Genomic DNA, 15999 nt, shown 5'->3' with positions numbered 1-15999 from the left:
CAAGTTTATGCCACTCTTCCAAGTTTATCCAACAAGAGCTGCTATAACACCCTAAATTCTAGGGGCTTCATAAAATAAAATACTAATCTCTCCTTCAGCCAGTAAAATCTGAAGGATACTGTCAGATTAACCTTTTTAAATGTGATTTTTATATCATTTTCTTTCTTAAAAATTCAACAATTACTTGATATGGAGAAGAAAAATTCCTCAATTCATGGTCTAGTATGCACAATCCTTAAGAAATCTTTTTCTACTTTCATCCCAGCCGTATCTGTTACTATATATGACACCTTTACTCTGGTTGAGCAAATTTACTCTCTATCATCTGAATAGGTCTTGTATTTTCTCAATTCTATTCTTCAGTTTCTCTAGTCTTCTAAGCTTGGAATACTCTGCCGCAAACTCTCCCTCTCACAGCCCAACCAAACTGCAGGACTCAACTGAAATGCTAATGATATCATTAAGGTGTAATCTCCCCAGACACCAGCATTTTCTACCTTCTCTAATACCTTGATCTCTTAGGCCTATTTCATTTATTATTCTAATTAACATGTGTAACCTCATATTAAAGGTTTCCCTAGATAAATTATAAGATACCCAAAAGGAAGAGGTAACCAATAGAGAATCTTTGCATCCTCTTTTACAACTCTTAAACTAGCTCAGGATCTTGCTTAATGGATATTAAAATAAAATGATAATAGGTAAAGAAGATAAATAGAAATTTAATAAATGCCCTGAATTCATGGCAACAGTTTATTTTTTAAAAAAGAAATCATGTGCCACTTAGGTCATATTTAATATCTACTCTGATTTTCATGAAGCCTTGGGCTAATCAGTAAAATATTTTGAAAGCAACAGCTCACATATTCTGGACATATTCCAAAAATTGATTGAGAGGGTTATTAGAAATCACCATGGTAACAGATGGATCCTCTAATTCTTTAGTAGTGTTTACATAGCACAACAAATGTCTGGTAGCTGCGGCCCACAGCAACAGTAGGAAGGTAGATCAAGTCAGGGTAACTAACACTCCTTCTATCAGATCCTTCAAATTGCTAGTATTCTAATACAATAAAAGTTTATTTTTTGCTCACATGGCAGTATGGATATAGATTGTGAAGCTGTCCTATCTTCCAAGTGACTCAGGGAACCATGCTCTTTCTATCACATGACTTGTGAATTGGAATGCTGTCATTATTGTCCATAAACAAATAGAGTCCTCTCCATAATGGACTCTACGCCAGCCCTCCTGTCCCATTTGCTCAGGCCAGTGGTCGGCAAACTCATTAGTCAACAGAGCCAAATATCAACAGTACAACGATTGAAATTTCTTTTGAGAGCCAAATTTTTTAAACTTAAACTATATAGGTAGGTACATTGTTATTAACTTAATTAGGTTACTCCTAATCTGGTCCTTGCTAAAAATGTCCTCAATCTGATTGAGGTACATTCGCTGAGGTCGACCCCTTAAAACTCTCCCATCCACATTCGTCTTATACACTTGTTTCATCTATCTCCTTTCGTTCATCCTCTCTATATGTCCACCCCCCACTTCTTCTAAGGCCACTTCTTCAAAATAGACTCGCCCAGGCCGAAAACCAACTTCTGCTCATGGGCCACGAAGTTTCAATCGCACTGTACGTGTGCGCCCGCACGTGGTGTTTTGTGGAAGAGCCACACTCAAGGGGCCAAAGAGCCACATGTGGCTCATAAGCCATGGTTTGCTGACCACTGGCTCAGGCTATTCTCTCTCCCTGGCCCCTCCTCTCCACTTATCCACAAAGCATCCAAATTCTCCCTTCCAATTACCCTTGGATACCCTGACCTGCACTGATTTCTCCTATCCATAGACTTCCATGACCCTTTCTGGTTGAGTCACACATTCCAGCAATACTTTAAACCTCAGAGACCTTGAGGCAGAGTGAGCAGTGCATGGACTGTGGAGTCCAATGGAGTTCAAGTACTTGCAGTGCAACTTGTCCTGGAAAACTAGTGTCCTACTGCACTAAAAAGTTCCAATACTACTATCCAATAGAATTAGGGAATAAATGATAAAACTGTACTTGAATTTCTCTTCCACAATGCCTGACCGGTAGAAGTGCTCAATACATGGAGATAATTAAAAATACCCACTGCTTTCACTGCTATTGCCTGGATCCAAGCCATCACCTCTCATCTTCTTACTGCAATAGCCTTCTAATTATTTCCCTGCTTTCTTTTTTTTTTGGCCCACACTTACCATTTATTCTTAATATGACAGCCAAGTGCTCTTTTAAAAAAGCCAGTTCAAGTCCTGCCTTTGCCCAAATCCTCTAATGGATTCATGTTTCACTTCCGTGAAATCCAAGGCCAATGCAATGCCAACAAGAATCTACACTATCTCACCCTCTGCGACCTCTTTGCCAACATCTCCTAGTAGTTTCCTCCACCTTCCTCTGCTCCAGCCACACTGGCCTTCCAACTGTTTCCTCAAGTATGACAGCTCAGGCCCCTCTCTGGATTTTGTACCTGTGATTTCCTATTCCCTGAATCATCTTCCCCAGTCCCCCTGGGTACCCTCATCTCCTCCTGGGGTTTATACAGGGTCCTTTTCTCAGTAAGATCATAGCTGACCACCCTATTTAAATTGCATCCTCCCTAACATTCTAAATCCTGCTTCCCTGCTTTAGTTTTTTAGCATTTATCACCATCTAATATAATACATAATTTATCTATTTTGTCTTAATCTATCTACCCTTAGCAACAATGTAAGTTCCATGAAGGCAGTGTTTTTATCTGTTTTATTTACTTCTATAGCTCTGACACCAAATTAAAAGAAAATTATGAGTGACACATAGTAGGCATTCAGTGAATATTTACTGAAGAGATAAATAACTTATCTAGGTTTTTAAAAATATGTATATTTTTATTGATTGCAGACAGAGGAAGCGAGAGGGAGGGAGAGATAGAAACATCAATGATGAGAGAGAATCATTGATCGGCTGCTTCCTGCATGTCCCCTACTGAGGATTAAGCCAGCAACCTGGGCATGTGCCCTGACCAGGATTTGAACTGTGACCTCCTGGTTCATAGGTCAAAGCTCGAATATTTTATTCTTTTATGTTGGTATCCTGAAGTTAAGTAAAGGATCATGCTCTTCCCCTAGATTCCACCCAACATTAGCCAAGGTTGTAAGAGTTTAACAATAATTCAGTCAAGCTATTTCACAACTTTGACAGAAGGCTCTTTTCACACCTCAATTCCACATGACAGCTGTGGGGGACAGTAGATTCTTTATTTAGTAGCCATCTGGCCTTTGTGTCAGTTCTCTACAATTTTTAAAGGTTATGACACTGACAATTACGGAAATGTTAAAACACCAGGCCAACCATGAGGACTATGGCAATAAGGATCCCACACAGTTGCCATGGTGATGCGGGTAAATCCATATACAGCATGCAATGCTCAGCCATAAAATTAAAATCATAATTACCTCTATATATTGGGTCAGGGAATGGCACCTGTTATAAGCAGGCATACTAGACATAAATACCCACATTCATAAGAAGACTAAGGTCTAGAGAAGCAGAGGAAACATACATTTTTTTAAATGTTATATTCTAACTAGAGGCTCGATGCATGAATGGCCTAGCCTGCAGCCTCTCACAATCTGGGACCCTACCCTGTCCAGGGAAGGACAGCGGGAGGGCTCCAGGGCATGTCTGGCCTGTCTCGCCCAGTCCCGATTGACTGGACCCCAACAGCAAGCTAACCTACTGGTCGGAGCGTCTGCACCCTGGTGGTCAGTGCATGTCATAGTGACTGGTCAAATGGTCAAATGGCCAGATACTTAGCATATTAGGTTTTTATATATATAGATAATATACCATTATAACCATTCCTATCCCAGAGATAACTGAAAAAAATATTTACTAATACAACATGCTGCATCTATTTTTCATAATAACAAAAGCAAATATTTTCCAAAGCACAATCTATTGTGATAACATTGTTAAGTACAAAGTTTTAATACTTTAGAAATTTTTTTAGAATCGTTACATAGACCATTTTTTTGAACATCTTCTTATTGACTCTAAAATATAGGTATTATCTAAATTCTATAACTGAAGAAGGCAAGACCAGGTAACAGAGTGAGTGAATGAGTGGTGGAGCTGAACTTCACAGGTCTGCCCTCTGAAGCTCTCCTACCCACTCCCCAGCACAGCCTACTCTGCCATCTGGGAGGCTAGGAGGTCATGCTGCACTGTGCAGCTCAGAGGGATGAGCTTAAGGATTAAAAGCAAGAGGAAAAAATCCTTCTATAAAATAAATTTCTACTTGGTTATGAGCATCAAAATCACAAGAGATATAAGAGAAAATGGATTTTATTATTTGGTTATTTGCTGGGATTCTCTGAAGCCTGAGAATAAGCCTGGCAAATATATATATATATATATATATATATATATATATATATATATATATAGTGCCTAAACACTTCTTAAGAACGTTATTAAATACAATTGAAATATGATAAATTTCACATACTGAAAATGAGCAACTTAAATGTTTATATATGCATATTGTTGTGAAACAATTACAATAATCAAGATAAAGAATGTATCTGTTTCATCACCTCCACATGTTTTCTCATGGAGCTTTTTAATCCCTTCCATCCCCAGGCAACCACTGATCTGCTTTCTGTCACTGTAGATTAGTTTGCATTTTCTAAAGTTTATAGAAATTGAATTATGCAGGACGTACTCTTTCTTTTACTGATTTCCTTCACTCAGCAAATTATTTTGAGATTGGCTACATTGGTAGGTGTATCAATAGTTCGTTGCTTTCTGCTGATGAGTAATAGTCCATTGGAACTATAGCAAATTTTCTAATGCCATTTGTTAAAAAGCAGATATTTTCTCCACTGAATTGCTTGTACACCTTTGTGAAAACCAGTTTTCCATATACATGTGGGCCTGTTCCTGAATTTCCTGTCTTGTTTTATTGATCTGTTTACTTATCTTTATGCTGATACTGCGCTGTTTTGATTACTCTATTTTTAACTGATTCTTGAAAATCATATACCAGTAGTGCTCATCCACAAGTTTGTTCTTTTTCAGTTATTTTGAGTATCCTAAGTCATTTGCATTTCCATTAAAATTTTAAAAATCCATTTGTCAATTTCTATTTTAAAAGAATGCTAAAATTTTGATAGTCATTCTTCCAATCTATAATTCAACTTTGGGAGAATTGACATGCTTACATGATTGAGTATTCTGATATAGGCACATATTGTATCTCTTCATTTATTTAAAACTTCTTCAACTTTATGAGCAATGTTTTGTCATTTTAAGCATAAAGATTTGCAGATTTGCTATCTATTGCCGGATTTACCACTGATTATTTCATATTTTTAATATTTTAAATGGTAGTATTTTTATTTCACTTTCTAATTGTTTACTACTATTATATAGAAATACATTTATTTTTTTTGGTTAATCCTCACTGGAGGATATGTTTTTCATTGATTTTAGAGAGCGTGGAAAGGAGGGGGAGTGAGGAAAAGAGGAGAAAAAGAGAGAAACATTATGTGACAGAGCCACATCAATTGGTTGCTTCCCCAAAGTGCCCCAACCGGGGCAGGGAACCTGCAATCTAGGTACCTGCCCTTGACCAGAATCTAATCATGACCCTCTAATCACGGGCTAATGCTCTAACCACTTATCCACACCAGCCAGGGCTAGAAATACATTCTTAAATATTAATCTGGTATATGACAAATTTAATAAACTCACTAGAACTTTTTATAGGTAACATTAGATTTTCTAAATAGGCAATCATGCAATTTGTTAATAAAGACAATTTTATCATGTCAAATTTCAGAGCCTTTTACTTCTTTAGTTGATGTAACATATTTTACTGACTAAAACCTCTGGTAGTAAGAGGAAATTTTCTTCCCTGATCATAGAGGGACATATTATTAGGTTGAGGATATTTAGTCTATTCCTAATTAGCTTAGAATTTTTTTGATAAATTAATATTAGGTTTTGACATATTTAATGACATCATGAGTTTTTAATACCATAAATTACACTGATCAATTATTGAATTATTAAATCAACCTTACATTGGGATAAATACTACTTAATCATGATATTATTACTTTTTAAATATTATTGGATATGATTTGCCAAAATTGTGTTTAGAATCTTACACCAATGTCTATGAGGTATATTGGTCTGCAGTTTTCTTTTCTCATGATATCTTGGTCTGGTTTTAGTACCAAGATAATGCTGGCCTCATTGATTGAATTGGGAAGTATCCTTGCCTCTAGTTTTCTAGTAGAGTTCATATAGAGTGTTTATCAGTTCTTCCTTTATTTTTGCTAAAGGAAGTGAAAAGTGAAACCCTCTGCTTTGGAGTTTTCTTTGTGGGAAAGTGTTTACAAAATTAATTTCTTTAACAGATGTAGGACTATTCAGGTTGTCCACTCATCAATAAACTTTGGTAGTTTGCATATTTCAAGGAATTTCTCCATTTAAGTTGACTAATTTATTTGATAAAGTTGTTTTTAAAAACTTAATTTTCTTTTTCACATCTGTAGATACTGTACTAATGTGAACTGATTTAGACTCATTCCTGATATTGGTAATTTGTATTTTCTCTCTTTTCCAGATCAATCTGTTTTTGTTTGTTTGCTTTTGTTAATCCGGACCAAAGGATATTTCCCCATTGATTTTTAGAGAGAGTGGAAGGGAGGGTGAGAAACACAGAGAGAAACATTGTTGTTAGAAAGACACCTTGATTGGTTGCCTCCTGCACACGCCCAAGTCGGGCAGGGGATCGAGCCTGCAACTGAAGCAAGTGCCCTTGACCAGAATGGAACCTGTGACCCTTCAGTCTGCAGGCCAACGCTCTATCCACAGAACCCAACTGATAAATCTGTTTTACAATTTTCTTGATTTTTTAAAAGAACCAGGGTTTAGTTTCATTGATTTTCTCTATTGTGTTCCTGTTGTATATATCATTGATTTTCATTCTGATCTATTATCTTTTTCTATTTACTTACTTCAGGGTTTAATTTTCTCCTATTTTCCAAACTCCTGAAGGTTGGTCTTTCAACATTGATTTGAAATTATTTTTTCCTTCCTACTATAGCCAATTAATGCTATAAAATTCCCCTAAGTGTTGTTTTAAGTGTTTGAACTGTAAGTTTTGCCGGTCTGACTGCTGGGGACAGACACTGTTCCTTGTCCCTTATGGGGTCCAGGAGCACTGTTCTCTCTAATCTTTCAGGATGGTTCTTTTCCAGGCTTCAAATGCAAATAGATATTAAGACTTAGCTGAATACTCTCGAATAGTGGTCGGCAAACTGCGGCTCGCGAGCCACATGCGGCTCTTTGGCCCCTTGAGTGTGGCTCTTCCACAAAACACCGACTTCTGCGCATGGGCCACGAAGTTTCAATCTCACTGTACGTGTGCCCGCACGTGGTATTTTGTGGAAGAGCCACACTCAAGGGGCCAAAGAGCCACATGTGTCTTGCAAGCCGCAGTTTGCCGACCACTAGAGCAATGATTTTCAACCTTCTTCATCTCATAGCATATATAAACTAATTACTAAAATTCTGTGGCACACCAAAATTATATATTTTTTGCCAATTTGACAAAATTAGTTATAATTTTTATTGATTTTCAAAAAATAATAATATGAATTACCTACCCTTTTTGCTTTTAAAAAAAAATCAGGTGCCTATACTTGTATAGAAGCATTTCTGGCATCAAGAATTAACCAATCAAATGCAACCTTATTATGCTACATGAGCAATAAGATGCAACTATATTACACAACCTATATATTTATGGTTCAAGACAGGGCATTCACACCTCAAAGGGCTATTGTTGTGTTGGCTGTTGTCATTTTTTATTTGACAACCTAAGGGAAAAGAGGTCAGTGCCCCTGACTAAACAGTCGGGTATTGAAGGTTTAAAACTTCTTGTGGCACACCAGTTGAAAATCACTAGAGGGAACCTCTGCAGCTCTCCAGAGTCCTCTTTTCACACAGCTCTCATCTCTTTGTCCTGGGCTCTGAAAACTCCAGCTTCCTTGTTCCCTCTGAACTCACAATCCCATCTTCTTAACTCAGAGGGCTCACCTCATTTATTTGTCTCTTAAGAATAACTGTCACCCTAGCCAGTTTGGCTCAGTGGATAGAGTGTTAGCCTTTGGACTGAAGGGTCCCGGGTTTGATTCTGGTTAAGGGCACATGCCCAGGTTGTGGGCTTGATCCCCAGTTGGGGGGCATGCAAGAGGCAGCCAATCAATGATCCTCTCTCATCATTGATGTTTCTATCTCTCTCTCCCTCTCCCTTTCTCTCTGAAGTCAATAAAATATATTTTAAAAAAAGAATAACTGTCATTCACTGCTTGATGTCTGAAGTCTTGAAAACCGTGTTTTATACATGTTGTCCTGTGTTGTTGTTATTTCAAGCAGGAGAGTAAATCCAGCCTCTACTATTTCATCTATGTTGGGGGCAGGCATTTTCCTATCTGATTTTTTTTAAAATATGTTTTTACTGATTTTAGAGAGGAGGAAAAGGGAGAGAGAAACATTGATGCAAGAACAGAACATTGATTGGATGCTTCCTGCACACCCCCTGCAGGGATTGAGCCCCAAATTGGGCATGTGCCCTGAGGGGAATAGAATTAGTGCCCTCTTGGTGCATAGGTTGGTGCTCAAACACTGAGCCACACTGGCCGGGCTCCCATCTGATCTTTAATTGTATTCCTATTCATCATCATACTGAAGCCTCACTACAGTTTTGAAAGTTGGGTATTATTTTTAATAATCATCCCCCCCCTCACACACACAGGAAAATGGAGACTCTGAGAGGCCTAGTGGTGGCTATAGGCTGAGTTTTTAATATAGATCTTCTGGGTCAAAAGCCAATGCTTTTTACAGTGCACCTTTATGCCTCAAGTGACTGATTCAGCAAGCTTGTCAGGTCTCCCTTTAGTTTCTTTTAAATATCTTAATACTTGTGCCCCGAGCACATTGAAAGGAAACTAATTAATTGGAAGGTGGCCAGTGGGGTGGGACTGGGCGAGACGGGCTGGACATGCCCTGGAGCCAACCTCCCGCGGTTCCTCCCTGGCCGGCCGCACCTGGGGCACACCACGCCACAACGGGCATCTGTAGAGTGAGTGGGGTCCCTTTGGCAGGTGGGGTCCCTCAGACTGGCCTGTGGGGATCGGGCCGAAACCAGCTCTCCGACATCCCTGAGGGGTCCCGGATTGCGAGAGGGTGGTTCTCAGATGAAGCACCCTAGAATCGGGCTCTCTCCTCTCTGGTTCCGGGGGGCGTCACCTGACCCCTGCCGCTGCCAAATCACCACAGCTCGGCAGCTCCTGTGTTGAGTGTCTGCCCCCTGGTGGTCAGTGCGCGTCACAGCTACTAGTTGGAGTATCTGCCCCCTGGTGGTCATTGTGCATTATAGCTACCAGTTGGATGGTAGGATGGTCGCTGAGCCTTTTATATATATAGATATTCTGGGCTTCAATTCTAGTGTCTTAAGAGTTTGGGAACCTTCACAGGTTCTAATGTAAGGACTTGCTTCTGTGGATCTTATTGAGTACTTTCTGTTGGTGAATATTCATCATGAAAAATTACATACACTACCACTTACTTGGATGAATAATTACTTTTGTTTCTTAAACTCTGGAATTAAAAGAAGAAATGTGACAGATTATGTTTCTTAAAAATTTGATATGTTTGTGTGTGTGTGTGTGTGTGTGTGTGTGTATGTGTGTAGGGAGTTGATCTGCATCTATGTTTCATTTCCTTAAAGCACACTCTGAGATGGAAAAAAAATTTTCCCCCGGCAATGAAAAGTACCAAAATGTAAAAAAATACAAGAATTGTATTAAGCCCAAACTGTCACATCAAATTCTAATTTAACTTAATTCGTTGGCTGATATAAAGACAGAAATGGGCTTTTGCTCAGCAGATTTTACCACATGCACTAGGATAATGAGATCAATTATTTTCTTTAGTATATGGTTATTAATATTGTCCTAGTGTAGCCTTTCCTGAAGTATGGTGTTAGTCAGTGTTACATAAGAAGAATGAGTTCATAGTAAAAGAGAAAAAAAATGCTGGGCTAAAGAAGGGTATTTAAAATTTTTAATAGCAGGATTTGTCCTTTTCCAACATGTTGATATACATTATGGATCTCCAAAGAATGGATACAAAATGTGATCATCTCAATATATGTTATCATGGGATGCTTTTTTCACATTGAATTAATTTTATTTCCAAATGCAACCTCAGAAATGTTAATATTGTATGAGGATGAGGAACCTTTAATCTAGAGATTAGCTGTGGCACTTACTCTACTTAAATTTGTGGTACCCAGATAATTATTTCCTCTCAGTGCACTATTTCAGCTTTTTTTTTTTTTTGGTCACGTTTTCAGACTTAGAGATGGTGAAGTGTTCCGAATAATGGCTAAACCACTAATATGCATTTCAAATGCAAACAAGATGACAGAAAAATATTCTGATGCATAAGAAAGGATCCTTTAACTAACCCACCTCCAGTCCTCCTGAGACACATTCATGAGAGAAGATGTGGACACCTTTAGCTGGAAACTTGCTATAACAGAAAGGGAAGAGAAACACCTCCAAGTATAGATGCCTAGGTGAGTGGTTACTTGTTGGCATAAAAATAAAGGAAGTGGAGGATCTGGGTTCAATATCTGGATTGGAATGAGGCTAAAAGACAAAAGGCACAGGAAGGAAAGGTTAGGGAAATGAGTTTCTCTGAGAGCACGGAAACTGGAGTTATTAGAAAGCATGAAAATGTAAGCTCAGTGGAATTGACAAATACCTTGAGTTAGGCCTTCCACTGAGAAAGACTTAGCATGTGCAAAAGGGCAGGGAGAAGTGGCGAGATTGCTCTAAGATGCAAGAGCACAGTCTGTGAAGTGGCTGTGGCACAGATTTCACGAGTTTAAGGAATGGAAGATATAAATGCAAATGCCAGATTTCAAAAGTTTTGACTGGAGCCAAAGAGTTGAGACTCCTTTATGCAGACATTGGAGAACCAAGGAAGATCTTTAAGAATGAAGGTAACATGATGAGATTCATTCTTTAGATCAGGGGTGGGGAACGTCTGGCCCATGGACCATATAAGGCCCGTGAAATCTTTTGGTCTGGCCCTACTATTGTTAGACTTAAATTATAAATTAAATAATAATAAATGAAAAGTATTAAGGATATAATTTAATTTTTCTAATTGTTCATTTAAATTACCTGGTAATAAAAGCTACAGAGAATTGAATTAATACTGTTTTCTAATAACTATGTGACGGTCTATTGCACGCTATAGACACACAGGAAAAATGCCATGGGAAGGCATTTAGCAGGCTAATTTTAAGCTGAACATTTTGTATGGCCCGTGAATGATGTTACAAATATTCAAACAGCCCTTGGCAGAAAAATGGTTCCTCACCCCTGCTTTAGATGAGCACCTTTGGGACAATTTTCAGCATAAAATGGAGGAGAAAGAAGCTGATATCAAAAGGAAAAATCAATAGGGAGATTGCTCTGATACCGGGCGGGAGAGATAATGAAGAACCAAATGCCAGCAGTAGTATAAATTCTTGAATTCAGGCCATAAGAAAGAGGAAACGGATGTGGACGTTTTTCCAACAGTGGAATTCACAGCATTTGGTGCCCAGTTTAATGAAAGGATGAGAGAAGGGGGATATATGAGAATCACTTACTCCTACATCTCAGGAGACAGGGTAGAGACAGGGTGGATGAGTGACTCTTTTACTTAAACTGGAGATTCAAGAAGGAGGAGAGTGAAGTTGGAGGCTGTGGTTACAGAAGTCATGATGAGGTTAGTTTTACATACAAAAGTTTGAGGTGCCTTCAGGCTGGTTTGGCTCAGCGGATAGAGCGTCGGCCTGCAGACTCAAGGGTCCCAGGTGCGATTCCGGTCAAGGGCATGTACCTTGGTTGCGGGCACATCTCCAGTAGGGGGCTTGCAAGAGGCAGCTGATTGATGTTTCTCTCTCTTCGATGTTTCTAACTCTCTATTCCTCTCCCTTTCTCTCCGTAAAAAATCAATAAAATATATTTTTTAAAAAAGTTTGAGGTGCCTTCAGGATATCCAGGTGAGGATGTTTGTGTGCTAATGTCATAAATGACACCTCTGGAAGTTAGTGGAAGTGAGGAGAATTTATAGAAAGGAGAAAGCGACTGAATGTCAGTGGGTGACAGAGTATAACTCTAAAGCAATGGTTCTCAACCTTCTGGCCTTTTAAATACAGTTCCTCATGTTGTGATCCAACCATAAAATTATTTTCGTTGCTACTTCATAACTGTAATGTTGCTACTGTTATGAATCCTAATGTAAATATCTGATATGCAGGATGGTCTTAGGCGACCCCTGTGAAAGGGTTGTTCGACCGCCAAAGGAGTCGCGACCCACAGGTTGAGAACCGCTGCTCTAAAGGAAATGGGTCCTTAAATTGATTCAAAAATAGACTATCATGCAGTTATTAGAAAACAGTATTAATTAAATCCTCTGTAGCTTTTATTACTAGGTAATTTAAATAAATAATTAGAAAAATTAAATTATAGTCTTAATGCTTTTCATTTATTATTAATTTAACTTACAATTTAAGTCTAATATAATTGTGCAATTTAAATAAGACTTACTGAAATCAGGCTCACTGTTAATGATATGAAAACCTGGAGTTAACAATACAGCATAGTTGAAACATAAAAGGGCTATAGTAATAAGTTTCTAAATGCTTAAAAAACACAAAAATAACAAAAGTATAAACATTTTAGACATTATAAATGGTAGGCTTTATTTATACATCAAGATTGGGATTGCAGGGGAGTAACAATTAAGAATAAAGAGTAGCCTGGCCCTGGTGGCTCAGTGATTGAGCATTGACCTATGAACCAGGAGGTCACAGATCTATTCCTGGTCAGGGCATGTGCCTGGATTGCAGGCTTGATCTCCAATAGAGTGCGTGCAGGAGGTAGCCCATCAATGATTCTCTCTTATCGTTAATGTTTCTGTCTCTCTTTCTTCCCTTACTCTCTGAAATCAATAGAAATGTATATATTTTTTAAAAGAATAAAGAGTAAAGGAGGAACTTTTGGTGTTAAGCAAAATGGAAAAGAAAGCAAATAAAAATTATTTCATTGCATTGCTTTAACAGGCCAAAGTAATGCAAAAATAAAAAAAAAGTAAAGGCAGTGACAATGTATGGAAGCAACAAAGAAAATGAACTAGCAGAGAATAGACCTACAGAAGTGGGCAGGTGGCACCGGCTGCTTTATTATCTGAGGGATCTGCAGGTTCTGGACCCAGGTGATGATCAAGCTTGGTCTAAATAAAGAGACGTATTTCCTAGGGCTGCCTAACAAAGTACCACAAACTACATGGCTTAAAACAACAAATTTAGCCCCACTGGTGTGGCTCAGTGGATGGAGCGTCGGCCTGCGGACTGAAGGGTCCCAGGTTCGATTCCGGTCAAGGGCATGTACCTGGGTTGCGGGCACATCCCCAGTGGGAGATGTGCAGGAGGCAGCTGATCAATGTTTCTCTCTCATCGATGTTTCTAACTTTCTATCTCTCTCCCTTCCTCTCTGTAAAAAATCAATAAAATATATTTTTTAAAAAAACAAAAACAAACAAACAAACAAATTTAGCCCCGATGGTGTAGCTCAGTGGTTGAACATTGATCTATGAATCAGGAGGTCCTGGTTTGATTCCTGGTCAGGGCACATACCCAGGTTGTGGGCTTGATCCCCTGTGTGGGGCATGCAGGATGCAGCCAAGCAATGATTTTCTCTCAGCATTAATGTTCCTCTCTCCCTCTCCCTTCCTCTCTGAAATCAATACAAATCTATTAAAATAAATAAATAAACAAATTTATTCTCTCACAGTTCTGGATTTTAGAGATCCAAAATCAAGGGGCCAGCAGGGCCACGCTTTCTCAGAGACCGTGGGTAGAGCCCTTCCCTGCCTCTTTCTAGCTTCTGGCGGCAGCTCTAAGTCCTTGGCAGCCCTTGTCTTTCTGCAGCATCATTCCAGCTTCTGCCGGTGCCTCCCCATGGCATTTTCCCTGTGCGTCTCTGTTTCTCTTTTTACAAAGACATCAGGCACATTGGATTAAGAGTTCATCTTATTCCAATATGTCCTCCTCTTGCCTAATTACATCTGCACTGATGCTATTTCTAAATAGTCGCCTTCTGAGGTTCCGGGAAAGGACATGAATTGCTGCTGGGATGGGGGGGGGGTGCATAATTCCACCTGGCATAGGGCACTGCTGGAAAAAGAGAAACCAGAAAAAGTTTTGGAATTTGAAATGATCTGGTATGTCAGTTTATAAGCCCCAGGAGCCCTAAGTGCATGACAGCCATTTCCCCTCCTGATCCAGTTGCTGATTCTGCAGGTGCCATGAGAGGCTCAAGATTCTGAAGTGAAAGACTAAAGTCTCCCATTGTTTTGTATTATTTGGGGGGAAAAAGCTCCACTTGAAGAATGGAAACTGCTCAAACTTCAGTTAGTTTCCCCCCCCCATGAAATATGCCAAACTTAGAAACATTATGGTGCAGGAGGCTGGAGAGCAAAGCTCAAAAATAGTGAGAATCTGTGAGTCAGTCATCCAGAGCAGGGAATATAATAGCTAGACTCTCAATTAAAATTCCGTGCTAATTGTTCCTTAAAGACATTTTAACGAGCAGTTGATTGCTGCTATTTTATGCTACAACCTACACCATCTCAATTTCTTTGAATCTGGAAAAGGCAAGCTATCGCTGGGGGAAAAATAACGTAAAATTTAATCTTTATGGTGATTTTCAACTCATTGTCTAGCATAAAAGAAAATATACTGTGCACGTGTCAGGAAACATAGAATGGGACCAACAACTAAGAGAAATCGGTCAACAGAAATAGATTACCAAAGATCCAGAAGGACCATAAAATAACTATGATCAATATGTTTAAGGAAACAAAGTAAAGGACTGAAAAAAAAAGGTGAGAAGGAAAACTTTAACATAAAACTGGAAACTATTAACAAGAATTAAATTGGCATTCTGGGTTCGTTAAACACCGTATCAGAAATGAAGTACCTCTTATTTTGGTTAACAGCAGACTGGACATAGGAGAAGACATGATTAGTGAAATCAAAAAGAGAATAACAGAAAAGAATGAAACAGGACACAGAGAAAAGATATGAAGGTACAGATAAAAAGTCACATGTGTGACACGGTCAAATAGTCTCACATTGGTATAACTGGGTACCAGAAGGAGCAAACAGAAATATGATAGAATGAATGTTTTAGGAAATAATTTCTGGGATTTTTCAAAACTGGTAAGAATCTGAAATCTACAAGTTTAGAAACGTTTGGTAACCCTAAGAAAGAAATATTTAAGGGAATCCATTCTTACTCTCCTCATAGTTAAGTAAAGGTTAACATTAAAAGCTAAGAAAAAAGACATATTACTACCAGGGAAATATTAAGAGTCGTGGCTAACTTCTCAATAAAATCATGGAATCCAGGAAACAGAATGCTGTTTTTTAAAGGGAAAAAAACGATGCAAAAAATAAAATTAAATAAAAGGAAACCTGTCTTCTTTATTATTATTATTATTATTATTATTATTATTATTTAAATCACATTATTTATTTATTTTTTTATCTTACCTTTTGAAACAGCATGGATGGACCTGGAGATTATTATGCTAAGTGAAATAAGCCAGTCAGAGACAGACAAATACCATAAGATCTCACTTATATGTGGAATCTAATGAACAAAATAAACTGATATACAAAATAGAACCAGAGGCATGGATCCATATAACAGACTGACAGCTGTCAGAGCAGAGGAGGAGAGGGGAATTGGATAAAAGCAGGTGAAGGGATTAGCCAAAAAACATAAATGCATAACCCACAGACACTGACAACAGTGTGGTGATGGCCAGCGGGAAG

At 38.5% G+C, this 15999-nt stretch overlaps 1 protein-coding gene across 1 annotated transcript in view; it reads right to left on the bottom strand.

Annotated features, from left to right (window-relative positions):
- GRM5 (glutamate metabotropic receptor 5) overlaps positions 1-15999 on the bottom strand; it is a gene marked incomplete at its 5' end in the record, with an annotated part of 280548 nt that overhangs the window by 111220 nt on the left and 153329 nt on the right.

This window comes from Myotis lucifugus, unplaced genomic scaffold, assembly GCF_000147115.1.
Source record: "Myotis lucifugus unplaced genomic scaffold, Myoluc2.0 scaffold_106, whole genome shotgun sequence".
In the NCBI taxonomy this organism is placed as follows: domain Eukaryota; kingdom Metazoa; phylum Chordata; class Mammalia; order Chiroptera; family Vespertilionidae; genus Myotis; species Myotis lucifugus.
This window is presented reverse-complemented; position numbering and strand designations above follow the sequence as displayed.